Source organism: Cydia amplana, chromosome 21 (genome assembly GCF_948474715.1).
Source record: "Cydia amplana chromosome 21, ilCydAmpl1.1, whole genome shotgun sequence".
Classification (NCBI taxonomy): Eukaryota; Metazoa; Arthropoda; class Insecta; order Lepidoptera; family Tortricidae; genus Cydia; species Cydia amplana.
In genome coordinates, this window is record NC_086089.1 from 12,677,630 (window position 1) to 12,692,791 (window position 15,162).

At 39.1% G+C, this 15,162-nt stretch overlaps 1 long non-coding RNA gene across 3 annotated transcripts in view; it reads left to right on the forward strand.

Moving 5' to 3' along the window:
• The window catches only part of LOC134657984 (uncharacterized), an 88,009-nt gene that overhangs the window by 43,790 nt on the left and 29,057 nt on the right, over positions 1-15,162 (forward strand). The window contains exon 1 of one of the 3 annotated variants that reach the window (XR_010097663.1): positions 3,778-4,063. The exons of the other annotated variants lie outside the window; for them this stretch is intronic. This is a non-coding gene — a long non-coding RNA (uncharacterized LOC134657984). Of the gene's footprint in view, positions 1-3,777; positions 4,064-15,162 lie in introns of those variants that run through there. 3 annotated transcript variants of the gene reach the window in all.

Below are 15,162 nucleotides of genomic sequence, written 5' to 3' on the forward strand. Positions count from 1 at the left end.
AAGACCATGTTTTATTAGACCATGATCAGTCAGTCAGTCAGTCAGGACACTTGCATTTATATATATAGATTGCTCGCGCGCCGCTCCGATCAGTTGCGTCCAAATTCACGATCTGTTAACAGTGTGCGCGTGTCTACGAAAATAAATCGCAATTTATTTAACACTGGGAAATAATGGGATTTTGCAGTGTAAAATGGTGTGGTTAGTCATCTAAGACTTCCACTTACAAAACAGATGCAATAACATTCCACAGGATGGTCAAATTAATTATTTTCTTGAAAATTGTTTCTGGTCCGCGGGGTTCATTTTATACTGGACAATATGGTTGCACTGAGCAGCAGTGAGTGAAGTATGCCCGTCCCTTTTCGTCAACTTGAAAATGCAATGTGCTATCCCTTTCACGTTAAGGCCGTGCATCGAAAAATAACAGGATCTTAGAAACGTGGCAGTGGCTAGCCCCGGAAACAAACAGTAGTGATTTTCGGATATATGTTTCTTGACTATATGATAAGACATTCCGTAGTAGTCGAAACACGAATGCTTAAAATTTTCTCGATAGAAAATAAATCCAAACTTACGTGTTCATTTTTCGGTTTTAGCTTCGTGTAACTAGAAAACACATCCATATCCAGCACAATCCACCTTACAGCAAAGGTTTTCATCTCGTGTTAACTTTCAAAGAACTAAATATTAACTTATTATCCTTTACCGATGGATTTATTATCGATTTTTGATTTTATGAATTCAACAGAAAACGCCCATTTTACGCAGTTCGGTTTCTCTTTCTGTCATGCGTCAAAGTCATAAATGCATCCTTTATGCCAGTAATGTTAGATGGCCGTCGTGCCTCAAAGAGGTAAGATCTATGTCACTTCGCGCAGCGCTCCAAATTACGTAAAATTTTAATATCCAATAAACGTTGAGTCGTAACTCCATTGAGTAGTAACGGAATCGGAGGTAAACCTATGATGGTGCCTTCTTACAGGCCTATACGTTACGCATGTGTGCGTGTTTGCTTAGCTACGTCATGCTACGTCGAAATCTATACTCTTTGTCAGTTACAACGGGTTAGGAAATTTCGACAGATATTGAAATGTATCGGTAGCTGTTTGGTATTTAGCCATCAGAATCTAACCGTAACTTTTTGCTTTATTTTTGTTTGAAAATAAAATATCTATAAGAATATATTTTTTGCTTTTTTTCTATTGTAATGATAAAAATAAATCTAGTATGTTTCATGCTCAAATAATTTAAAATAATTGAATAAATATTAAAAACTAATTGATATTATTCGTTTTAATTATTATATTATTAAGTATGTTTGAATAAAATATTTTATTTCAATAATACGAAAAGTTATTATATTTAAGTACCACTAAAAAAGGTCTCTACTTACAAACACTCACTTGCACGGGCCGGGGTTCGAACCCGTGACCTCCGGTTTGAAAGTCGCACGCCACTACAATTTCACATAAGTAATTTACAATGACATGATACCGTGGAAAAAGTGAATATTACAATGTACTGTGTTACTATCATTTTATAGTTTATTTTGGCTTGACAAGGAGGAATGAGAAAAACGTGCAGAGCGAGAGGATTAAATCTCTCTGTCCCTTTCTTAAAGTAGCCAATCCTAATTATGACATCTGTTTTGATATTAATTCTTTGAACATAATTTGTCGATGTTCTTTTTTATATCATCGAGAAAGATTTTTATTAAAAAAATGTGTTGAATTTATATGTTTTATTTATGTTTTTTTGGCATAAATTTCATTACTTTTGACAAATTTTGATTGTGATGACAAACGATTTGATGTGATGTGTGAAACGAACCATGTGATCAACGATTTATCTAATAAAACTTCATTTAGTCGAAAAAAATAGTTGTCTACTACCGGGTGGAAAAAAATTATGGGCCCTGGAGGGAAAGTGCCTTAAAACCTTAAGTTTGCTCATTTTACTTAAATGAAACATTATTGTTTTTTAAAGAAACAACTGCATTCAAAGATTTTTGAAGTAAAACTTCTTTAGCGGCGCTAGGCACTTTATGAGGTGGGGAAAAAATGATAAACTCGAGACAGCGTAAGGCGATCATGTGACCGTAAGGTTTAGATGGCATTTAAATCAATAAAGAAAAACTCAATGACATTACATGAAAAAGGTTATAATCTTGTACGGGCTGAAATACGAGGATCTCACAGTATTATAACTTTATATCACTCAAATATAATTCAATAAAGCTACATCTTGATGAAATCGCTAATAAAAGTGAACTCTAGTACTGGTGAATAAAACTCAAAATATCATGACCAAATATATTTAGACGCGAGGTCTGCAAGGTAACTTTACAATTTCTATTCGAATTTTAAACAATTAATGCTATAAATTTGAATTTCGAATTTTAAACAAGCTCACTGACCAGCAATTTCGGAACCAAAAGTTTTCAATAGAAAGGAGGATGGGTCAATTATACATAGTGCTGCAGACATTTTGGACTAGTCATTGAGTTTTCACTTCTGTCGGCACTCCCGGAATGCAACACGTTGTTTTTTTTTTTAAATTCGCTTAGTCGCGCCCGGGAATCGAACCTACTTTTTCCACACTGTATAAAAGAACACAAATGCATTTCTTCTGGTAACTTAAATGTTCTATCTATCTTGGTGATATGTCAATGCAATCAAATAATCTGAAAAAATAATAATAACCCAATTTATGAATTCCGTTCCTTCAGAAAAATGCGAAATGTACGTACAATTTTTAGGGATATCGTACCTACTTTTCCCAGAGACAAATTTAGTTGGCTAAGACACATTTTCTCTGATTTGGGGTCTGTACTAAAAATCTAACATAATATGATAAGGACTTAATCGTTTTAAGCTCAAGAGTGAGTTTTCCTAAAGCTTTTTCTAAAAATTATGTCTTTATTAACGTTAGGAGTGCACTGCAGCATGTCAAATGTATGCCAAAATGTCAAGGGAGAGAACAATAAATTAAGTTTAAATTCCACTTCCACTCATCAGCAAAGTGATATAAGTATATCAGCAGTTTAAAGTTATTTTAGATTACAAAATTAGCGCATCAAAAAAATCAAAGTGCATAGAAAAAAGTCTCCTGTCATAATAAAATTGATGTCTCTTGGGTCACCAGAAAAGTCACCAGGGAGAACGATGACCCAAATCACATTTAAAAGAAAATGTAAATTTTGTGTACTACCTACGAACATTTTTCAAAAAACTATGTTTTTATAACATATTAGACCCAGGATAGATCTAATACCTCTTTTCCTACCCCGGATAAAATGGTCGGCGACTAAAAAAGTAACTGAAACGTTACGTTATTAGGTTCACGATGCCGCGTTGTACCCTTGCCTTCGTTGCGATATGTTTGGTAAGTCAGGTAAAAAATGAGCCATGATTTTGGGACATATTAACAAATATTTTTTTGAATATATATTAATTTTAGCGGACTTTAATAATTTACCAGTTAAATTAGATGTAAATACCTTTTTAGTTAATCGTTAATATGATATATTAGTAGCAGTAAAACACTTTATTGTACAAAAAGACACATAAAACATGAAGAAACACACATCCTTATAATAAACCTGACCCGGGTAATAAAAATACGGCGAATTTGAACTTTTGTTTGTTGTCGTTGTAAAATGTATTAAAAAATAATGTAGGCACCCCTGACAATTGAAATTCAAAATTATCCAGAAAAAGCGGCCAAGTACGAGTCGGACTCGCCCATGAAGGGTTCCGTATTTAGGGGATTTATGACGTATTAAAAAAAAACTACTTACTAGATCTTGTTCAAACCAATTTTCGGTGGAAGTTTGCATGGTAATGTACATCATATATTTTTTTTAGTTTTATCATTCTCTTATTTTAGAAGTTACAGGGGGGGGGACACACACATTTTACCACTTTGGAAGTGTCTCTCGCGCAAACTATTCAGTTTAGAAAAAAATGATGTTAGAAACCTCAATATCATTTTTGAAGACCTATCCATAGATACCCCACACGTATGGGTTTGATGAAAAAAAATTTTTTGTGTTTCAGTTGTTCTAAGTATGGGAATCCCCCAAAAAAAATTTTTTTTTTCTATTTTTGTGTGAAAATATAATGCGGTTCACAGAATACATCTACTTACCAAGTTTCAACAGTATAGTTCTTATAGTTTCGGAAAAAAGTGACTGTGACATACGGACGGACAGACGGACAGACAGACAGACAGACATGACGAATCTATAAGGGTTCCGTTTTTTGCCATTTGGCTACGGAACCCTAAAAATGAGTGTTTCAAAAAGGCACCCTGTATTCCTTACATACCTAAATAATCTCTTATTCAATAAAACATATAATTACTAAACACTGTGATTTATTTCAAATAAATGCAAATCGATCGGATAAAAGATATTAATACCTACCTATACAACAATGAATACGAGTACAGTCAGCTGCAATAATATGTTACACACCGAAGGCCGTTTTGCGGTAGATCATGTTAGATCTTATTTGTAGAGCCATAAGAGCGTGTCACATATTTTTCGGGCGGCGAAGAGTAACATATTATTGCAGGTGACTGTACCTATGAAAAATTCGAGGGTTAAAAAGCATTTCAACCAAAGCATTTATAATAATAACGACCATGGACGCCTGCAACCCCAGGGTTATTGTAACCCCATAACAATAAGGTTGAAATTTGCATTTAGTGACCGCAAAGTCAGGTGAGCGTAATCAAGTAAATCTGTTTTCATCATATTTTATCAAAAATAATCTCTTTTCTGTTCTTGTGCTATTTTCTTATTATCAATACTCTTAACTTATATGCTATATACGCTGCTGCTTCTATGATGTTAACATCTTCCAAAATAACAATAAATATGCAGGTTTATGAATTAATTATTTTATTGTTTGCTATTATGAACAAGTAACAACGCCATCTGTTTAATTTTTTTCCGAATTTAAGTTTCTGGCCGACCGCAGCGACCACGTATAATGGTAGTTAACTTCTGTAACGTTAGATGGTGCTAAAAGGTCACACAAACTTCACGTGCGGCGCGAAGCGTTTCCATGTGTGCGTGTTAGCGGGGAGGGAAGAACTAGCGGGCGTGGTTTACGAAGCGCCAGACGCGGCTGCAGTAGGCCCTTAACGGCTAGTGATGTGACGATGATGTTTTCGTCAGTTCGTGCTTTCGCTCGTACCGTATTGTACCATTTGTTTGTATTACCAAATTTCTACCAAGAAATGTAAAATATAACTGTGATTCTCTTTTATTTTTAATTGAGAATAATGGATCTGTAGAATCTGTAGTTATTATTAGGTACTTGATAGTTTATCTTAGTAGGTATTATGTAGTTTAATTTTTAGTTAGTACATAGTATGATAATTATTGAGGTAGCATCAAAATAAGAAAATAATCATATTGTTAGTAGGTTTTCAGAGCCGAACATGTGACAGTCTCCTATTTGCAAGCGTCCATAGGCTGCGTTTGCCACCAAAGTGACGAAGTATAAAAACTATCTGCATTTTTGAAATTCATAATTGATTTATGAATGATAAATGAATGACATGTTTTTCTTAAGAAGCTAAACCACCTTCAAATATCCATGAACGTTAAACATTAATGAAATATTTAAAGGCCGACACTACCGTACCGCAACCCTGCCGTTAAGTTTCACCACAAAATGTATGCAACATCGAATACATATTTAATTTTATACATAAATTCTTATGATAAGAATCTTAGCTCATTAATATGCATAGTAAAAATTTTAGATACATTTTTAAAGTACTTAATTAACGATTATATTGTTTTAATATTATTATTATTTTTCTATGGACTTTAATGATATTAATTTTACCACAATAAATTACGGTCCAACTCGTACCAGTACCACTGCCTGTAATGAACATGTCCCATCCCTACGCCTACACGTGTTAGCGCGCCATTTTTGAAACGACCAATCGCAACGCCGCACAGACTTGTCATTTTCGCGCTCGCGCTTGACAGACAGCTGAAGTGTGCGAAAGGAAAGCCATCACATATATGAACATCGCATGAGTGCGAAAGAGTTAGACTACAAATGAGAAAACGTGACCATTTTTGATTTTGACGACGGCCGCGGACGGCCAAGAGCGTATCACCGTAATTTTCAATTTGAAAAATATACACAAATTCGGAAGAAAACTATTTGATAAAATAATACAATGAAGATAGTGTCTTGTAGTGTACCGGATTTCAGTGTCACGGGGCCAAATAAACCTAGCAAATACTCATTTCAGAGGAATAATGATATTCCGAGCGAAATTTTCTTAACGATATTTTGTCAAATTAACAGCATAAAAAGTGTAAGAAGCCGGTTTATACAGTTGATTATAAGTTTTTCTTCCTTTGTGTGCTAATATTTTATCATATTACTCAATGTTAAGGATTCTAGCTTTAAAATAATTTTGCCTGGCAACATTATCGTTCAACCTTAAAAAAAAAAAACTACTTCCTTCTTCCCTTTCGTATCGCGAACAAGTAATGTCGGGTGCATCTTGCTGCGCTAATTGTTTCGTGGAATATTGTCGTGTCGGTTCATCTAAAAGGCTGAATTTCGTCTGCAAATTGTGTGTAATCATTGTGGAAGGCTGATCAGTTGAAGAAGCACTGCTCCTGCTCTATTTCGGTGTCCACGCTGGTCTAGGTAACTCGGGTTCGAGGTAAGTCTGGACGAGCCGAGGGTCTGAGGAGCCTGTGCCAGCCCACACCGAGAGCTGCGCCATCATCTACAGCTCAGCAAGGTGAGTGCTTTCAACAATTGACCTAGCCTGTCCTAAGTTTCGTGTTATATCGTCTCGTTTCTCATCTCGTAATTTGTTCGAATACAGTCCACATAATTTTAAAATATCGAAGTAAAATAATCCCATTAACATTTTTGCTCCCACGATCCGGATAATTTGTAAGGTGACCGTGGTTATTTTCGCTTTAAAAACCAATTTTTGTGAATAAATTGTTCATTGTAAAATCATAAAAACATTGGAGGGTAAGATTGAAATACTTGGCTTGGGCGTTTTTCCGTTAGTTAAACTCTTTGGTGAAACAAGCGAGCGTTTAGTTCAGACTAAAATTTTGTGTCGAAGTAGTTTCGTTTCTGAACGCAACCTTTATTTTATCTGTCATTGTTGACAACTTCAGTCAAAATATAACCTAAGGCTATTGCTATTAGTGATATCGAATCGAACTGTTTTGTTGTTGTTTTAGTGAATTAACTTACATATTTTTACAAAATAAACATGACTGAATCTTACGACAAAAGCCGTGTAGGTCGGGATTATGCGTTTGTGCGGATGGAATATATAAAGAGTTCCGATTTGCAAGGCTATTGTTTACAAGATGTAATTAAACTTGAAAGTGAATTTCATGCCTTTCAAATTGAATTGCTTTCTGCGATTTCGACTGATAGGTCAAGTGAATTAGAAATATCAAAACAGTTCGAACAAATGGTAAAATCCATAAAAATACGTTTAGCGGAAATAAAGCCTGATGTGGTAAATAAAAGTGGTAGTTGCAGTTCAAGTTCAAGTGTTAAATTACCTAAAATTAATATAGTTCCGTTCGATTCGAAAATTGAAAACTGGGTATCGTTCATCCAGATCTTTGACTCGCTGATTCACAGCAAAAATATCCCGGCAGTAGAAAAGTTGCACTATTTGTTGTCGAGTGTGACCGGCCATGCTTTTGACTTAATTAAAAATTACCCATTATGTGATGAAAATTATTTAATGGCCTATAACACACTAAAATTACATTTTGAAAAGAAAAGGATAATTGCCAGCATATTTTATGAGAAATTATTGAACTGTGAGGCGGCGAAGACAAAGTCTGCATCAGAATTAGTGAGAGTATCTCGAACTTTCAAGGAGAACTTGGAAATCTTATCGAAATATAAATTACCAGACAAGAACTTCATGTTGTTCCATACTCTGTGGTCAAAACTAGATTTTAGCAGTAGAGAAGCCTTTGAGCTACAGCTTCAATCAGGGACGGAGATCCCTAGTTATGAGGAATTAATATCATTTGTTGAAAAGCGGAGCCAGGCACTAGAGAATAGTGTTGGTAAGTCGTTAACATTGTCCAGTAAACCAGTGTATAGTAAGCCAGTGTCGAATAAGGCTAAGCCTGCTCTCCTTGTGCCGCCAGTGAGTAACGTGAGCAATTGTGCCATGTGTTCCGCACCGGGACACAAATTAGATACCTGTACTAAATTCTTGGAACTGTGTCCACTGGAAAGGTTCGCTCAGGTTAAGGAGAGGAGACTTTGCATACTTTGTTGTAAGCCATCCCATTCAGTTAAAAATTGTAAATCCTCTGTGACTTGTGGCATCTGTAAGCACAGACACCATACATTATTGCATTTCGACAAGGATAAGGAGTTGGATCCAACAACTCCGTCGACCCAAGTGGCATTGGCTGTGCATAATGCAAATGCACCAAGTTTGTTCTCGACAGCTATCGTGCTGATAAAAAATAAATTTAATAATTTTGTACCAATTCGAATGCTGATGGATAATGCTTCCGCTTGTAACTTTGTAACAATGAAGTGCGCTCAAAAACTTGGAATACCAATTAGAAACAATTCACCAACGGTGAACGGTGTTGGTCTGTCGTCGACTGACACTTTTGGAATTGTCGATTGTGAGATAGTTCCTTCGAATGGGGACTCCTCATGCAAATTTTCGTTTGAAGCATTCGTGCTTCCCAAGATCTGCCATGATATGCCACCAGAACCACTGAATGTGTCATCTTGGGGGCATCTGAAGGATTTAGATCTCGCTGATCCATCTTTTCACAAATCTGGACCAATAGACATGTTGGTTAACGTCAACCTTTTTGCTGCTGCACTACAATCTGGCGTTGTCAAGGGCAACGCAGATGAGCCCATAGCTGTCCGCACTGTTTTCGGCTGGTTGGTGATGGGTGAGTGCCCTATAAACGTTAACACTTCTCGTTCTCGTTGTCATAAAGGTTCAGAAGGTGGTACGGAGAGGTGCTTTCTCGTGTCGAGTCTTTCGTTAGACAATAATATTAAGCGCTTTTGGGAACTGGAAAGCGTAGATCCTCCCAAAAATATCGTTTTGTCGAAATCAGAATTGTCGTGTGAAAACCAAATGGAAACTTCATATTGTCGCAATCCCGAGGGTAGGATGGTAGTACCATTAACTTATGTCGACCCTCAGGATAAACCAAGGTTTTCAAATTCTCGTGAGATAGCTCTCAAGCGTCTCTTAAATTTAGAGAGGAAATTCAAATTGAATCCTCAGTTTCGGACAGCTTATGTCAATTTTATGGACGACTACTCCAGTTGTGGTCACATGGTGGAAGTTAATCCTCCCTTGTCGTCTGAGGGTCAGTTTTATTACATACCCCACCACGGAATTTTGCGCCCTGACTCCTCAACAACTCCTCTTCGTTGTGTTTTTGACGCCAGCGCAAAAGATTCTTCAGGGAAGTCCTTGAACGATACACTGCTGCCCGGCCCTAAATTGCAAAATAACATATTTGACTTGTTGGCTCGTTTTCGATGGCACGCAGTAGTGTTCACCGGTGACATCAAACAAATGTACCGGCAGTTCCTTGTCGATTTGCAGGACTGCGACTATCAGCGCATTTTGTGGCGTCCGTCACCTGATGACCCTGTGAAAGATTATCGCTTGGTCACAGTGACCTATGGTGTGTCCTGTGCTCCGTATCAGGCGCTCTGGTGCATATCGAAATTAGCAAAGGAATTTTCGCCTCGCGCTCCTCAAGGTGCTGCAGTGTTGGCTAGGGATGCGTATGTCGATGACGTTGTTTCAGGTGCAGACTCTGTTGAGGATGCGTTAGGGTTACGACAACAACTGGTGGAGATATTATCGTCTGCTCAGCTTCATCTACGCAAATGGACTTCTAATAGCCCTGAATTTTTAGGAAGCCTTCCTGGTTCAGAGCTTTACTCAGATCAACTCCATAATTTCGAAAACGTCCATGATCTATCGTTAAAAATTCTCGGTTTGTCGTGGCTTCCTAAGGAAGATACTTTCACATTCAAGACCTCCTTGAATGATTGTCGCTGTACGAAGCGATCGATCCTTTCGGACATCGCTCGTATCTTTGATCCTCTGGGTCTATTGTCGCCTGTCGTATTTTTCGCAAAATATCTAATACAACTTTTATGGGTCTCTGGTGTCGATTGGGACGCAGAGGTTCCTATCGCTATCGCTCATGAATGGCGTAAATTCAAATCGCAACTGGCGGAAATGAGCTCGTTGTCCATTCCCCGTAGAATGGTTACATCTTTCGTATCGTTACAGCTTCACGGGTACTGTGACGCCTCGGAGAAGGGTTACTGTGCTGTCATTTATTGTCGTGTCGTTCAAAATGACGGATCCGTTGTCGTGCGTCTGTGTTGCGCTAAAACGAAGGTGGCCCCACTTCGTAAATGTTCCATCCCGAGATGTGAGCTGTTAGCGGCTGTCTTGTTGTCGGATTTGGTTGTGTCGTTTACAGAAGCTCTAAAAGATTTTCACACTTTTGATGATATCCACGCTTGGTCAGATTCTACTGTCGCGCTGACTTGGATTCGTTCGTGTCCATCAAAGTGGAAAACTTTTGTGGCTAATAGGGTTGCGCACATACAAGAAAATATCCCCCCTGAAAATTGGCACCACGTTTCTGGTTCGGATAATCCAGCGGATTGCGGCTCCCGCGGTTTGTTACCTGCTGATTTAATCCAGAATACGCTATGGTGGGCGGGGCCTACTTGGCTGTCTAATCCTCATGAATCTTGGCCGCAATCTGAGATCTTTGCTGATCAAGCCGCTTCGAACGAGCAAAAAATCTACAGTTTGTTCACAGCCTCTAATATATCGTTGGTTGATGACATATTGAGCCGATTCTCGTCTTTGCAACGCATATTGCGTATTTTCGCTTATTGTTTTCGGTTCATGCATAACTTGCAAAAGTCATCGTCGAAAATTACAAATTCGAATCTGTCGCCTGAAGAAATTACCAAGGTTCTTCATTTTCTCGTGAAACATGTCCAGGAGCGAGCCTTCGCTTCAGAATTGCGGTGTTTGTTGACAGATAAGTCCACTCACTCCCTATCGAAACCCATGCGGAAATTGGCGCCGTTTGTGGATGAGCGTGGAATGCTAAGGGTGGGCGGTCGCCTTTCTAAAGGGGACCTGTCGTTCGATGTGAAACATCCACTGTTATTGCCTCGTGATCATAGGTTGACTACGCTGATCATTGAGGATTACCATCACCGGTTTATGCACCCTGGATTGCAAACGTTGCAAAATTTAATAGCCCAAGAATTCTGGGTTCTCTCAGCAAGAAGGGCTATAAATTCGGTTATTTCATCTTGCATGAAATGTTTTCGTGCTCGGCCTAAAGTGGCATCTCCTCCAATAATGGGCAATTTACCCTCGTTTCGAATCAACCAAATCAAACCATTTTCGTCAGCGGCAGTAGACTACGCTGGTCCCTTTGACACAAGCTTGGCCCGGGGCCGTGGTCTACGCACTTTCAAATCGTATATTTGCGTTTTTGTATGCACTGCCACCAAAGCAGTACATCTTGAGCTGGCTTCAGAGCTCACGACAGAGGCTTATCTCGCAGCTCTTCGCCGTTTCATTTCGCGCCGCGGGCGGTGCTCTAGGTTGATCTCAGATCAGGGTCGAAACTTTATTGGCGCATCCAATGTGCTCCAAGACTTCATGGCTAAAGCTTCACGGGCAGAACAAATAGATTTCGTGTTTAACCCACCCGGCAGCCCACATTTCTCGGGGTTAACCGAGGCTGGTGTAAAGTCGGTAAAGACACATCTCGCTCGCGTCGTGGGCTCTCAGCGCCTTACTTTCGAAGAGTTTTACACGGTTTTGACCCAGATTGAGGCGATGCTAAACTCACGGCCTTTGTCCCCTGTCAGCTCAGACCCCAACGACCTGTCAGTTTTGACCCCCGGACATTTCCTTACGTTGGAACCGCTCACCATATTGCCTGAAAGCAACATGGTCGATGCGAAAATAGGTCCACTTCAAAGATGGAAATTGTTACAAAAGATCCATCAGGATTTCTGGCGCAAGTGGCACCTCGAATATCTGCACACATTGCAGCAGCGCCACAAGTGGTTCGATAGCCAGAAAAACATTGTCGTCGGGACGCTCGTGCTCATTGTCAATGAGCAATGTAGCCCCATGAAGTGGAAAGTTGGCCGGGTGGTACAACTCCATCCAGGGAGTGACGGGATCTGTCGAGTTATCACAGTTCGCACAGAATCGGGCGAACTTAAACGTCCAATAGTTAAATTGTGTCCCTTACCTTTGCAAAACTAAAGTGTTCATTCACTATCGTATAGTAATAAGTATTCTATTTATTGTAGACTTAGATTAAAGTAAAAAAAAAATAGTAATAGGAAAATAAACCCTAAGCCACAGCGATTCTATCTCATCCTTAATTGACACTTACTGTAAAACTGTATAAACTTGTGGAAAATACGTTGTATTTTGGTGAGCGGAAAATGTTAAGGATTCTAGCTTTAAAATAATTTTGCCTGGCAACATTATCGTTCAACCTTAAAAAAAAAAAAACTACTTCCTTCTTCCCTTTCGTATCGCGAACAAGTAATGTCGGGTGCATCTTGCTGCGCTAATTGTTTCGTGGAATATTGTCGTGTCGGTTCATCTAAAAGGCTGAATTTCGTCTGCAAATTGTGTGTAATCATTGTGGAAGGCTGATCAGTTGAAGAAGCACTGCTCCTGCTCTATTTCGGTGTCCACGCTGGTCTAGGTAACTCGGGTTCGAGGTAAGTCTGGACGAGCCGAGGGTCTGAGGAGCCTGTGCCAGCCCACACCGAGAGCTGCGCCATCATCTACAGCTCAGCAAGGTGAGTGCTTTCAACAATTGACCTAGCCTGTCCTAAGTTTCGTGTTATATCGTCTCGTTTCTCATCTCGTAATTTGTTCGAATACAGTCCACATAATTTTAAAATATCGAAGTAAAATAATCCCATTAACACTCAATAATTTAAAATATTTTGTGTAAAAACATAAACTGTTACTTTACGCTTTACGCTTGACAAAATGTTCAGATGACAGTATCGATAACTTGTCGGTATATTAATAGCTATGTAATCATTTCTTCACAAGACATAATTAAGATATTAACCTTTATAACCGACTTCAAATAATAACGATTGTTATACCATTTTGAAGGTGCAGATGTTTAGCAGTAAATTTAAACTTCACTTTCCAACACAGTAAGAGTTAGACTAAGATAAGGCTGTAACGATTTTGATAGCGCACGCAGTGCAGCGGGCTCAGCACGGTTCCATTTTTATCGACTATCACTATGCCCGTCACTTTCGCACTTACATACTTGTTAGAACGTGACAGACATGGTGATAAACGATAAAAATGCGACCGTGCTACTAGGGCAGGTGTTATTTTTAGAGATGCCGCGAGTATTCGGCAACTATTCGGTATTCGGCCTATTCGGCCACTTTGCCGAATATTCGGTATTAGGCCGAATGTTGCCTACTATTCGGCCGAATACCGAATATCTGTTGCACCTACTTAAAAAGAAAAATTGCACAATAAAAATAACCAAAAACTATGTAGGAATATTTATAATGTGTTCTTGGAAAGTTGGTAAATACGAAGACCCTTTTTTGAGTCTTTTTTGATTAAAAAACATTTCATTTTTATCATGAGTCTGTTTTGTTTGACTCTATTCATTAATGCTGTCATCTAACGTTGAGCTTTGTTAGCGATCAGGTTTCATAATAATTGTGACTCAAAATGTTCGCATGTCATGCAGAATATTCGGTATTCGGCCGAGAGAGGGGCCGAATATTCGGTATTCGTTATTCGGCCAAAACCACTATTCGGGGCATCTCTAGTTTATTTTATACATCATAATGTCGTAGAATTTTAACGTTTAAAATAATACATTTGAAAAAGTAGTCGATAAAGCAATCAAACACCGACAGATTATTAATATGTTGTAACATGACATCACTATTTTTGATCTCACATAGACAATTTACGCACACACTTGCATTTCATTTTTGGTCGCACTTTTGAAGATTGACAGTCGTTCTTGTCTATTCTAATTCTATGCAACGCCGTGAGGACCCCTCCCGCACCTCACAGTTTGGTGATTTGCGTCGCGAACAAAATGGCCAATATTAGGTTTCTATAGGCGGTTTTCTGTGACTCAAAAGCAAGTTGAAGAGCAGGTGTATGACAAAGCAGTAGCAAAAGGGGCTATGCTGGCGTCTCGCAGCCCCTATGTGGAGATGGCCAGGCGACTGAGACAGGACACGTGAGTAATATCAATATACAGGTTAATAACTTAATACGTATGCGTATGCAGTTGCCCCGCCGCCCGCCCGTCTACGTCACCGGAGACGCGCACGTCACGCGAGAGTACGTTAACCCCGGAACGTTCTTATGCTGCTACTGCCGCTAAGCCGCCTGCTGTGTCCAAGCCTAAGCAGCGGCCGAAGAAAGGGGTGCAGAGCCTTCGTGAACATGTTCACAAGGACCAACAACCGGCTCTAAGGGAGTCGCGATACGACGAAGATGGTTTTAAAAAGGTGGAGAAGGGAAGGAAACCAGCTCGTCAGAACCAGTGCGGTACCGCACCGACCGGACCCAATCATTTGCTGCGTCCTGCAACACCGTCGACGCTGCTGTATGTGTCCCGTCTACACTACCTTACGAAGGTCGATGATATCGTAAAGTATGTGAAAGCAAAGACCGGATTCATCCTGAGGGTCGCGAAGTTGGAATCTCAACACAATGCGAATTTTAATTCGTTTGTGGTGACCGTTCCGACTGAACATCTAGCGACCTTCACCAAGGAGGAGTTTTGGCCGAAGGGTGTCAAGTTTCGGCGGTTCCGCGGCCGGTTCCCTGACACTGCGGGGTTGCGTAATGCATCACAATCATAATGTGTTTTTAGTGTTTAGATATATTTTTATAATATGTATGCTAGTTTTAAGGTATTTATGTATGGGCCACTAGTTGCCTGAAATAAACGATTTCATTCATTCATTCAATACTAAAACGAATCATGCAATGTCTTAATAGATAACTTATATAAAACGTGATTGACTTATAAAATAA